Genomic DNA, 13,542 nt, shown 5'->3' on the forward strand with positions numbered 1-13,542 from the left:
GAAGCACGGTAGCACAGTGGGTCGCACTGTTGCTTCACAGCTCCAGGGTCCTAGATTCGATTCCCAGCTTGGGCCACTGTCTGTGCGGAGTCTGCACGTTCTCCTCGTGTCTGCGTGGGTTTTCCTCCGGGTGCTCTGGTTTCCTCCCACAAGTCCCGAAAGACATGCTGTTAGGTGAATTGGACATTCTGAATTCTCCCTCTGTGAACCCGAACAGGCACCATAGAGTGGCGACTAGGGACTTTTCACAGTGAGGTCATTGCAACGTTAATGTAAGCCGACTTGTGACAATAAAGATTATTATTAATTAATTTAATTAATTTTCCTTTTTGCAAATGGGACATCTGGAAGATAACCCTGGAAGATAAAGCAGGCAAGAACAGCTGAATTCATGAGGATCTTCATTCACAGCACTGCTTTCAGACAAGGAGAGGAGTGTTTCCACTGTCCAAAACAAGCTTACCTGCACACGATTGGGTACGCAATCGCCAGCTGACCCTTATCACTCACAGGATTGGCTGGGTGTGGCGATCCACAGTAATAGGAGATGTAAGGTAGGACCTGCACTACAGGTTCGTCGGTAACTCCTACCGGCTGGCTCTGCCCAGGGAGAACTGTATAAATATGCATGACTTCCAGTGCCCTGCCATTTCGCCAGCAGGAGGCCACACATCTGACTGTAATAAACCACAGTTGTACCCAACTTTAGTCTTTGTGCAATTGATCGTGCATCAATTTATTGCAGTCAGATTTTCCACAAAATGGATATCCAAATTAAGCCCAATCGCCTGCAGCTGGATCCTCACTCGCCCGACGCTAGGAAAGACTTTACTCACTGGTTAGCATGTTTCGAGGCTTACATCAACGCGGCGGACCCCGCGCCAACAGAGGCTCAGAAGATAAATATCCTGTACTCCAGACTGAGCTCCAGCATGTTCCCGTTAATCCAAGACGCCACGACTTACACAAAAGCAATGGAACTCTTCAAAGAACACTACGCGCAGAAGACGAACATGCTCTTCGCCAGGCATGTACTTGCCACCCGCTCGCGACTACCTGGTGAGTCCATCGAAGACTTCTGGCGGGCCCTAATTCCACTCGTCCGGGAATGTGACTGTCAGGCCGTCACGGCCGCCGGACACGCGAATCTCCTCATGCACGATGCCTTCGTGACGGGGATTGCGTCGGACCGCATCCGAGAACGATTGCTGGAATGGACCACGCTCAAACTGGCAGAGATGAAAACCTTGGCACTCTCCATGACTGTCGCATCCCGTAACGTACAATCGTACCTCTCCCACCGCATTGCCCACCCTTCTACCTATCCTGGACCCCGCCGACGACCTCCTCAGTCGGGGCCCTGCCTTTGCAATATGCCTGCGCCGAACGCCGATCCGCACACCCCGGGGGTCCCCGCTGCTACTTCTGCGGTCAGCAGAAGCACCCCCACCAAAACTGCCCGGCCCGCACTGCAGTTTGTAAAGCCTGCAGTAAAAAGGGCCACTTCGCAGCTGTGTGCAAGGTTCGCGCAGTCGCTGCGATCGCGCCCGCTATCGCCCCCTCCCCCACGCCAGACGAACAATGGGAGCCGCCATCGTCTTTTCCCGGGTCCATGTGCGACCAATGAGTGCCGCCATCTTGTCCCCCTTCGGCCACGTGCGCCCCATGGACGCCGCCATCTTGTCCCGACCCCACAATGTGCGCACCATGGGCGCAGGCATCTTGTCCCGACCCCGCAATGTGCGCACCATGGGCGCCGCCATTTTGTTCCCCACAGGGTCCCCGGACATCCTGACATCGGAACCGCACACGCTCGCCATCCAAAGCATCCAATGGCTACCCGCAGCTCGCTTCGATGACGCTGGACCAATCTCGCCCGCACAACCTGGCTACCGCGTCGACGACGGTTAAAATCAACGGCCACGCGACCTCGTGCCTGCTGGACTCCAGGAACACCGAAAGCTTCGTTCACCCCGATACGATAAGGCGCTGCTACCTCGCAGTCCACCCTGCCAATCAAAGGGTCCCCCTAGCCTCCGGATCCCATTCCGTCCCGATCCGAGGCTTTTGTACAGTCACCCTCACGGTCCACGGCGTAGAATTTAGTAACTTCCGCCTCTACGTCCTTCCTAATCTCTGCGCTGCACTCCTGTTGGGCCTGGACTTCCAGTGCAACCTCCAGAGCCTCACCCTCAAATTGGGCGGGACCTTACCCCCCTTACCATTTGCGGCCTCCCGACCCTCAAGGTCGATCCCTCCTCCCTTTTTGCCAATCTAACTGCAGATTGCAAGCCCATTGCCACTAGGAGCAGACGGTACAGCACCCAGGACAAGACCTTCATCAGGTCCGAAGTCCAGCGGCTGCTTAAGGAGGGTATTATCGAGGCCAGCAACAGCCCCTGGAGAGCCCAAGTGGTAGTGGTTAAAACTGGGGAGAAACACAGGATGGTCGTGGACTACAGCCAGACCATCAATCGGTACACGCAGCTCGACGCGTACCCCCTCCCACGCATATCTGATATGGTCAATCAGATTGCGCAGTACCAGGTCTTCTCAACAATTGACCTGAAATCCGCCTACCACCAGCTCCCCATCCGGAAGTCGGACCAGCCATACACTGCCTTTGAGGCGGACGGTCGCCTCTACCACTTCCTCAGGGTCCCTTTCGGTGTTACAAATGGGGTCTCGGTCTTCCAAAGAGAGATGGACCGAATGGTCGACCAATACGGTTTGCGGGCCACCTTTCCATACTTAGATAATGTCACCATCTGCGGCCATGACCAGCAGGACCACGATGCCAACCTCGATAAATTCCTCCGCACTGCCACTCTTCTCAACCTGACCTGCAACAAAGAGAAGTGTGTGTTCAGCACGACCCGGTATTCTCGGCTATATAGTCCAAAACGGACTTCTCGGGCCCAACCCCGACCGCATGCGCCCCCTCATGGAACTTCCCCTCCCCCACTACCCGAAGGCCCTCAAACGCTGCCTGGAGTTCTTTTCCTACTACGCTCAGTGGGTCCCAAACTATGCGGACAAGGCCCGCCCATTCATCCAGTCCACCCAATTCCCCCTCGCGGCCGAGGCACAACACGCTTTCGCCCGCATCAGAGCAGACATCGCCAAGGCCGGGATGCACGCAGTGGACGAGTCACTGCCTTTCCAAGTAGAAAGCGATACTTCAGACATCGCCCTTGCCGCCACTCTAAACCAGGCAGGCAGACGTGTAGCATTCTTTTCCCGTACCCTTCATGCCTCGGAAATTCGACACTCATCCGTCGAAAAGGAGGCCCAAGCTATCGTTGAAGCTGTGCGGCATTGGAGGCATTACCTGGCCGGTAAGAGACTCACTCTCCTTAAAGACCAACGGTCGGTAGCCTTCATGTTCAATAACACACAGCGGGGCAAGATGAAAAATGATAAAATCTTGCGGTGGAGAATCAAACTCTCCACCTATAATTACGAGATCTTGTATCGCCCCGGTAAACTCAACGAGCCCCGAGATGCCCACTCCCGAGGTACATGTGCCAGCGCACAAGTGGACCAACTCCGGGCCCTACACGACAGCCTTTGTCACCCAGGGGTCACTCGATTGTACCATCTGGTCAAAGCTCGCAATCTGCCCTACTCCGTCGAGGAAGTAAGGACAGTCACCAGGGACTGCCAGGTCTGTGCGGAGTGCAAGCCGCACTTCTACCAGCCGGACCGTGCGCACCTGGTGAAGGCTTCCCACCCCTTTGAACGCCTCAGCGTGGATTTCAAAGGGCCCCTCCCCTCCACCGACTGCAACACGTACATTCTCAGTGTGGTCGACGAGTACTCCAGATTCCCCTTCGCCATCCCATGCCCCGATATGACGTCTGCCACCGTCATCAAGGGCCTCAGCACCACCTTAACCCTGTTCGGTTTCCCCGCCTACATCCAAGTGACAGGGGATCCTCATTCATGAGCGATGAGCTGCGTCAGTTCCTGCTCAGCAGGGGTATAGCCTCCAGAAGGATGACCAGCTACAACCCCCGGGGAAACGGGCAAGTAGAACGGGAGAATGGGACGGTTTGGAGGGCCGTCCAGCTGGCCCTACAGTCCAGGAACCTCCCAGCCTCTCGCTGGCAGGAGGTCCTCCCTGATGCTCTACACTCCATCCGTTCACTATTGTACACCGCCATTAATAATACACCCCATGAACAGGTTTTTACCTTCCCCAGGAAGTCCACAACCGGGGTGGCGCTCCCGACTTGGCTCGCTGCTCCAGGACCGGTCCTTCTCCGTAGGCACGTCCGACTCCACAATGCAGACCCCTTGGTGGACAGGGTTCACCTGCTCCACGCCATCCTCAATATGCCTACGTTGAGTTCCCCGACGGCCGCCAAGATACTGTCTCACTCAGGGACCTGGCACCGTCAGGTTCCACCCCAACACACACACCCCACCAATGCGCCCCCCCCACCTCCCACCGCGCCATCATGATGTCTGACCGTGATATCCAAACTTATACCCAAACAAATGTCATAACCCCATCGGCCACAATCCCAGGCTCAACTGGTTTTCCAGCTGAAGACCAGCTAGACGTACTGGCAATCTGTTAATTGTAGTGTCAGAATGTCAATAAGATGCAGAAAGAGACTTTCAGCCCATTGAGTCCGTGCCATGGTTGACTGTTGGGTTGGAAACCTGTTCCAAAAATGTAAACACTGTCCTGCCATTGAAATTTGGCAAGATGGGTAGGAAATCCTTACAAGATTCTCATCTGAAAACTCTCTCCTGCTCTCTTCACAGCTCTGACTAAATATCAGGACTTATGAATCGGGCTTAAACATTTTTGGTGAAGTCCATCACCATTTCTTGGCTGTGCCCGATTTGTCATGTCATCCCCATGCAGACAGTGGCAGGCATAGTCATGGATGGATGGGAAACTTTCGAGAGCTTTCACGGTGCTTCAAATTTTCCTATCAACCCACCAGTCTTAGAAGACCCTGCCCAAATATCTTTCTTCGGAATTGGACCAGAATGAAAGATTATGGAAAGTATTTTGATTATTGTTCCTCAGTTTATGCCTTAGTATTTGTCAGCATCTAACTGAAAAAGCCAGTGGGTCCCAGAACTCCTTGTCACTCTCTTCTCTTCAACAATCCAAAGTCTTTGAGTAGCTTCCAAAAGGAATAACTGGCAGCCCGTTCAAGGTGTGCCTGAGAATTTCTCCTCACATTTTAGTTAAATATACAATGTAAAAAGCACCATTTTTTAAGAATGTAGTCTGCAGATGTTAGAATTGTTATGAGAAATGGGGGGCGGAATTCTCCCCCCCCCCCACCCCGTGCCGGTCCCGCCACGCCGCCTTGGTGCCTGCACGCGATTCTCCCACACCCCCCCCCAAACCAGCGTGGCGAGAATCACGGCTGGCCGCTGGGAGAATCGCCGCTTGCCGTTTGCAACGGGCGAGCGGCGATTCTCCGGCCCGGATGGGCTGAGCGGCCCGCCCAATACGACGGGATCCCACCGGCGCCATCCACACCTGGTCGCTGCCGGCAGGAACAGTGCGGGAACACTGGGGCCTGTGGGCGGGGGAGGGGTGTTCCTGCACCGGGGGGGGGCCTCAAATGGGGTCTGGCCCGCGATCGGTGCCCACCGATCGGCGGAACGGCCTCTCTGAAGGAGGACCTCCGTTCCTCCGCCGCCCCGCAAGATCCATCCGACATCTTCTTGCGGGGCGGCCTCGGGGATGACGGCAACCGCGCATGCGCGGGTGACGTCATTTACACGTCGTTGGCCACGTCATTTACGCGGCGCCACTTTTACGCACTGCCAAGGCCCGGCGCGCATAAATGATGCCACGCGCTCCTAGCCCCCCGGGGGCGGGAGAATAGGGGTCTGGGAGCGGGCTCCGACGCCGGAGTGAAACACTCCGGTTTTCACTCAGGCGTCGACACTTCAACTCCCGATGGGAGAATTGCGCCTGTGATGTTGAACATTAGAAGTTGACAGTCAACATCACTTGACAATTGCGGAATGAGTGATGGAGAATTCCCCGGGGAAAGCTTTTTTTAACATTTGTCCAGTTAAGGGGCAATTTAATGTGGCCAATCCACCTACACTGCACATCTTAGGGTTGTGGGGGTGAGACTCACACAGGCACGGGGAGAATGTGTAAACTCCACACGGACAGTGACCCGGGGCCGGGATCGAACTCGGGTCCTCGGTGCCGTGAGGCAGCAGTGCTAAGCCGCCTTCCCCGGTGAAGTTTAGCTTCCCGCAAAAAAGCACACATGCTCAGCCAAATGAAAGGCACAGAAAATGTTTGAAATACTCAGCAGGTCAAACAGCATCTGTGGAGTGAGAAACAGAGGTAACATTTCAGGTCAAGGGTCTTTCAACAGAACTGGAAATGTTCGAGATATAACTTCTTGCAAGAAAATACAACAGCTGGGAAAAATGGGAGGGAAGTAAAGAATAAAAGGGAAAGTCTGTGACAGGGTAAAGGGTTGGAGAGATTAAAAACAAAAGAAGTGAAGGTGCAAAGCAGCATGAGTGGTAATGGGAGAAGGAAAGAAACAAATGAAGGTTCTAAAGGAGGCGAAAATGAAAAAGAAAACACCATTGCCAGCACTTGCTGTCTGGCAAAATGGGAGTGGTGCCGATAATCTGGGTTGTTGAACTCAGTGTTGATTCTGGCAGATTGTAAAGTGCCTTATCAACAAATCAGATTATGCCTTGTGTTTAAATTGAGCTTCCCTGGAAAGGTCAAAAACAGAGAGGTCAGAGTATTATGGAGAATTTTGGAGAATTCTCACTGGAAGAGGAGATGCAGGTACAATTAGGCACTTGATAGTATCAGGCTTCCCAGGCATTCAAAGCCCAGTAAAACATAAGGCCCATCACCAGGCATTGATGGTAGACTCCATTGTTGATAGATTACTGGGAGCAACAGTTACTGCCAGTAATACTCCAAGGCAGTGTTTTTCAAACTTTTTTTCCCGGGACACATTTTTGCCAACCGTCCGACATCAGGGGCGGGCCCATGCCAGTTGACCTTCACGACTCATGTCGACCAACCTTCCTGATACACGCCACATTTGATTCCCTTTAATGCGAAAGTGAAGCCTGATTGGTTCTCATGATCTCACTTGAATCAGGTTCAAAGGAAGAGAGGGCAATGCACATTTCAGGTGCAGACTTCAGCCAGTTCATTTGTGCCGTCTTCATCTTTATGAAAACAGAAAATCCAATCTCGCACATGTAGTTCCTCATGAAGGACAATAGCAACAAAATGTTTGTTTTACTCAGCCCTGCATACTCCTGGGAGATGCTGCACCCAAATTCTGAAAGCCTCATGGGCTATTGACATGTTTTTAATGCGGTATCATAGGTCAGCTATAGCAGCATAATCATTTCATTTGGAGTCAGCTGCAAGTTAATAACTGACTCTGGGTCTCAATCTCAAAAGGAATTTTTCACACATCATTTTTCTTTCAATATCTGAAAATTCCCATCTCACCTGCATATAACACACATGGACTTTGCATCCTTATTTGCAATGGCACAATTGACAAAATCATACCTCAAGAAATCATCCTTATAATGCTTTGTTCACAGTTTAAGTTTATTCTTTGCATGATGTGAATCTGTGGTGCCGGAGCTCTGTACAGAGCTAACACTAGTACTTCTCTGTCCTGCCGCTCCTGAGCCGCTCCCTCCAGCAGATTCAGTTGTGAGATCTTGTCCAATAGTTAAACTGCCTGTTTGAGTCTCTGGCCATCTCTTACTTTTATCAACCATTCATCTTCACAGTTAACTTGGCTTGCTTGTCTGCAGCTGGAAAATGGAAGCAACACTGCTCTGTATTTTGGTGCAAAAAGCACGTACCTGAAGAATGCTTGACGTCAAGTGTATGTGCAGTGCAAGTGAATTGCTCTCTGTTGCTCCTTCTGGCTGGAAGACTCCACACACTCTCATTTATTTCCACTTTAAAATGTGGCAGTGGCATCCATTTTCTATGTAAAAGCTTGTCGTGGCTGTACATTGAATCATAGAATCCCTACAGTGCAGAACTTTGAAAAAGGGCATTTTAACTAAATACTTATGTCGCAAATCATGAATGAATGATGTGCATTAAATGTTCCCCAGGATAAATCTGATTGTCTCTCAGGTAAGAAAGGATATACATCATCGTATTTTCATATTGATCATCACAAAATGACTTACCACAATCAATAAAAGCTGGTAAGGTATCCTCATTTGGTTTTAGATTTATTCCTTCCATATCTTTCAATAACCTCCAAGCAGTTTCTACTTCTATATGCCAGAGTGCAGAAATAATGATCTCTTCATAATTCCTTGGTGATGGGCTAATCATTTTTTTGATTGAATCTAAAAAGTCACAGCCTCTCTCCAATGATTAGTCTTACTAAAACCACTGATGAAGAGGCTGGAAACTCCGACGTCCAACTTTCAATCTAGTTTGCATAATGACATATAAATCAAGCATCTCGCTCAGACTTTGCTTTTGGACACACAAGGCCAAGTACTTCAGAAGGAGTTCATGCTCAACAGTACCAGTTTCCATTGTCACAAAAGCTAAACGTGATGTAGCCAAACCACGAGTAGACGGTAGTTTTCTCATCATGTTCACTTCAAAACAAGTTTTATTATACCATTCTACTTTCAATTTCTTCCACTCATCTATTCTTAAAGGCGTTATTGGAACTGACGTTGTTGGAACTTCAGCTACTGTTGAAGCATCACCCAATGTGTCGCCCGTTTGGCTTTTCGCAAACTCTGCACTTGTTGTGACTGCCCAGCTGTGAATAAAGGAAACAGAAAGCCGAGGTCCCCCTGTGAGCAGTTATTTCGTGTTTAGTGTTTGCTGCTTTCCGCTTGCTTCCATCATTTTGTTGGTGCTCAGTTGACATTAAAACTTTTGACGAGGTGCACAGCTGTGGGGCAACGCAACAGGATAAAAACCTTTGCTGCACCTGGGTGCGGTGCAAGCAGAGACCCAATGACACGCTGCAATAGGGGGGCAACATCGCGGGGGTCTGAGCCGACATGGTGAGCAGTGATGGAAGGGGCTGCTCTCTGTAACGTCAGCCACTGACTAAACATCAGCTCAGCACCATATCTTCACCGAGAATGAAAGGGTGCTATTCGACAATAATACTCTCCAAGTTACTAGCCCTTCGGGGTTTTATCGCAGTTCACATTTACCGCACTGACGCTTAGAAGTGGCGTCCGGTTGGGTGCTTCCCCTGAGATCAGGACCACCTCGAGAACGGCGCAACCAATCACTCCACGCCCCTCCCGACACCCGCCCGTGACCCAACCAGGGGTCGTGACCCGTTTTCAACCAGGGTTGAAAAACCCTGCTCTAAGGCCTTCACCAGAGACTATCACTGAATCCTTGGAGGCAGGTAAGTGAGGGGGGGGGGCGGATATGGGTCGCGGATATAGGGTGTCACTGACAATCATGAAAGGGAGGGTTCATAGAATCATAGAATCCAAGGAAGGTTAACAGGCCCTTCAGCCCAAATTGATCCATGCCAATCAAAAAGTCCATCTAAGTTAACCCCATTTGTCTGCATTTGGCCCATGACAATCATAGAGGGTTGGAAGCCAGGGCAGGGGGATTTGGCTTTCAGCAGCTTCTCCTTCCCAATGCCAGGCACTGCGTGCCTGTCAACAAGGGTCACTCCCTGGTAAGTCACTGGCAAACCAAACAGGATTTGCTGGCCAGCTTTCGGGAGCCATGGAGAACGCAGGCAAATCCAATTAAATCCCTGAGCCACCATTAAAGTGCAGTAGGATGAGGGATAATTGCCTTATTGCTGCGCCCAATTGACATTCCACCTCTGGATGTAAGATTCCTGTATTGGTCCCTTACTTGCTTCTGCTAAATATAGGAGGATATTCCTGCCATGTGGAATCTGGGGCGTCATTCTCCGACCCCCCAGCGGGTCGGAGAATGGCCGTTGGCCGCCGTGAATTCTGCCCCCGCCGCCCGCCGAAGTCTCCGAAGGGAGAAAAGTCGGCGGGGCGTTAATGGCGCCACAGACGTCGGAGAATGGCACGGGTGGGCGCAAGGCAGCCGATTTTGGGCCTACCGATATTCTCCCGGCCGGATGGGCCGAAGTCCCGTCGACGTGATGGCCGGTCACGTCGACGTAAATCAAACCGCCTTTTAATCGGCGTCAACCTGTGCTCCAGGTTCACGCCGACCAGCGTGGAGGTGGGTGACGGCCTGGGGGGTTGGCCGCTGGACAGGCGATGGCGTGGCCGCAGTCTGAATGTGTGGGGAGAGGTATGTGTAGGGTTGTGTGTGTGTGTGTGCGGCGGGGGGTGGGGGGGGTGGTTAGAGTGGGCTGGGCTCCGGGGGAGTGCCGGGAGGGGGGGTCAGTGCCGGGGAGGGGGATGGGGGGGTCCGTGCCGGGGAGGAGGATGGGGTCCGTGCCGGGGAGGAGGGATGGGGGGGTCCGTGCCGGGGAGGAGGAGGATGGGGTCCGTGCCGGGGAGGGGGATGGGGGGTCCGTGCCGGGGAGGAGGATGGGGTCCGTGCCGGGGAGGAGGATGGGGGGATGGGGTCCGTGCCAGGGAGGAGGATGGGGTCCGTGCCGGGGAGGGGGGATGGGGGGGTCCGTGCCGGGGAGGAGGAGGATGGGGTCCGTGCCGGGGAGGGGGATGGGGGGGGTCCGTGCCGGGGAGGAGGATGGGGTCTGTGCCGGGGAGGGGGATGGAGGGGTCCGTGCCGGGGAGGGGGATGGGGGGGGGGTCCGTGCCGGGGAGGGAGATGGGGGGTCCGTGCCGGGGAGGAGGATGGGGGGATCCGTGCCGGGGAGGAGGATGGGGTCCGTGCTGGGGAGGGGGATGGGGGGCTCCGTGTCAGCTAGGGGGATGGGGGAGTCCGTGCTGGTGAGGGGGATGGGGGGGTCCGTGCCGGGGAGGAGGATGGGGGGTTCCGTGCCTGGGAGGAGGATGGGGTCCGTGCCGGGGAGATGGATGGGGGGTCCGTGCCGGGGAAGTGTTGGGGGGGTCCGTGCCGGGGAGGGGGATTGGGGGGGTCCGCGCCGGGGAGGAGGATGGGGTCCGTGCCGGGGTGGAGGATGGGGGGGACGGGGTCCGTGCCGGGGAGGAAGATGGGGTCCGTGCCGGGGAGGGGGGATGGGAGGGGGTCCGTGCCGGGGAGGAGGAGGATTGGGTCCGTGCCGGGGAGGGGGATGGGGGGGTCCGTGCTGGGGAGGAGGATGGGGTCCGTGCCAGGGAGGAGGATGGGGGACGGGGTCCGTGCCGGGGAGGAGGATGGGGTCCGTGCCGGGGAGGAGTATGGGGGGACGGGGTCCGTGCCGGGGAGGAGGATGGGGTCCGTGCCGGGGAGGGGGGATGGGGGGTTCCGTGCCGGGGAGGAGGAGTATGGGGTCCGTGCCGGGGAGGGGGATGTGGGGGTCCGTGCCGGGGAGGAGGATGGGGGACAGGGTCTGTGCCGGGGAGGAGGATGGGGTCCGTGCCGGGGAGGGGGATGGGAGGGTCCGTGCCGGGGAGGGGGATGGGGGTGGTCCGTGCCGGGGAGGGGGATGGGGGGTCTGTGCCGGGGAGGATGATGTGGGGGGTCAGTGCCGGGGAGGAGGATAGGGGGGTCCGTGCCGGGGAGGGGGATGGGGGGGGGGGTCCGTGCCGGGGAGGGGATGGGTGTGTCCGTGCCGGGGAGGAGGATGGGGGGGTCCATGCCGGGGAGGAGGATGGGGTCCGTGCCGGGGAGGAGGATGGGGGGACGCGGTCCGTGCCGGGGAGGAGGATGGGGTCCGTGCCGGGGAGGGGGGATGAGGGGTCCGTGCCGGGGAGGAGGAGGATGGGGTCCGTGCCGGGGACGGGGATGGGGGGGTCCATGCCGGGGAGGAGGATGGTGTCCGTGCCGGGGAAGGGGATGGGGGGGTCCGTGCAGGGGAGGGGGATGGGGGGGTCCGTGCCGGGGAGGGGGGGTGCAAGGGCAAGTGAGTTGGTCCACCTGGCCAGGTGCCAGCCTGCAACAGTTGGACCCATGCGGTCCATGCCACCTGGCTGGGGGGAGGAGGGGGTATGGGCGATGATGACATGTCATCGTTTCCGCCCCCCACCCCCCCACCCCCACCAGGCCGTCATGTTTTCCGATCATCCAGCGATGTTGGCCACCGTGGTGGCAGCCGCTAATGTCTATGTTGCCCTGGATGAGGAGGAGGAGCGTGCCAGAGAGACGGCGCAGGCTGCCGCAGAGGGGCAGGTGGCAGCCTCCCAGGCTGGAGGGACACCTGACCGACAGGACAAGGAGGGGGAGGAGGACGTCGCAGCCCCACGGCAACGGAGGCACCCGAGGGCGCCCCGTGTGTACCGGCCCCGGCAGTCATACCAGGACCTCACGGACCGGGAATGCAGGATGAGACTACGGATGAGGCGGGTAACCGTGGCACACATCTGCCACCTGCTGGCACACCTGTCACCGCGTGGCACTGGCGGGGGACACCCTCTCCCCGTGTCCGTCAAGGTTACGGTGGCCTTGAACTTTTATGCAACGGGATCATTCCAGGCACCGAGTGGGGACCTTTCCGGCATATCGCTGACATCGGTGCATCGGTGCATCTGGGCAGTGTCAGGCGCCCTATATGCCATGGCGCACCGCTACATCCGCTTCCCTGTGGACCGGGCCAGCCAAGATGCCCGGGCCATGGGCTTCTCTGCCATGGCCGGGTTCCCCATGGTCCAGGGCGCGATTGATGGGATGCACGTCGCCGTGCGGCCACCTGCAGATAACAGGGCCGTATTATCAAGAAGGGGACCTATTCGATGAACATACAGGTGGTCTGCGACCACCGCATGATGATCCTGCACGTCTGCGCCCGTTACCCGGGCAGTGTACACGACTCATACGTGTTGTTGCGGTCATCCATCACCGGCATGTACGAGGGACGCCATCCCCGGCTGAGGGGCTGGTTGCTGGGCAACAGAGGCTACCCATTGCGATCGTGGCTGATGACGCCTGTACGGAGGCCACGCAATGAGGCAGAGAACCGCTACAATGATGCCCATGTAGCAACAAGGGGAGTGATAGAGAGGTGCTTTGGCGTGCTGAAGATGCGTTTCAGGTGCCTGGACCTCTCTGGGGGCGCACTCCAGTATTGGTCAGATAGGGTCGGCCGGATCATTGTGGTGTGCTGCGTCCTGCACAACATAGCCCAACAGAGGGGCGATGTGCCGCAGGCAGAGGAGGGCGGAGTGGAGGAGCAGCAGGAAGAGGCGCAGTCCTCCCCAGATGAGGGGGATGGTGGCAATGGTCAGGGCAGACAGGCTCGACACAGGCGGGTGGCTGTCCACCGTTACCGGCTGGCCCAGCGGGCACGGGACAGGCTGATAGCCGCCTGCTTCACTGACTAGATGGGCGTGGGAATCGGGTAGTATGGCCACAGACCGCACACCATGGCAACAGCCGACCACCCACACCCCCCACCCATCCACCCACCCAGCACCCTCACCCCCGTCCCCAACCCCACCCACCCCACCCGCATGCACACCACCCCTCCCATTGCC

General features: G+C 56.0%; 1 pseudogene; it reads right to left on the reverse strand.

The window, feature by feature from the left end:
• Window positions 1-8,086: 8,086 nt before the first annotated feature.
• LOC140418964 (mitochondrial ribonuclease P catalytic subunit-like) lies at window positions 8,087-9,099 on the reverse strand (annotated as a pseudogene).
• Between the last annotated feature and the right edge of the window lie 4,443 nt (window positions 9,100-13,542).

The sequence above is a fragment of the Scyliorhinus torazame genome, chromosome 1, assembly GCF_047496885.1.
Source record: "Scyliorhinus torazame isolate Kashiwa2021f chromosome 1, sScyTor2.1, whole genome shotgun sequence".
NCBI classification, from domain to species: Eukaryota; Metazoa; Chordata; class Chondrichthyes; order Carcharhiniformes; family Scyliorhinidae; genus Scyliorhinus; species Scyliorhinus torazame.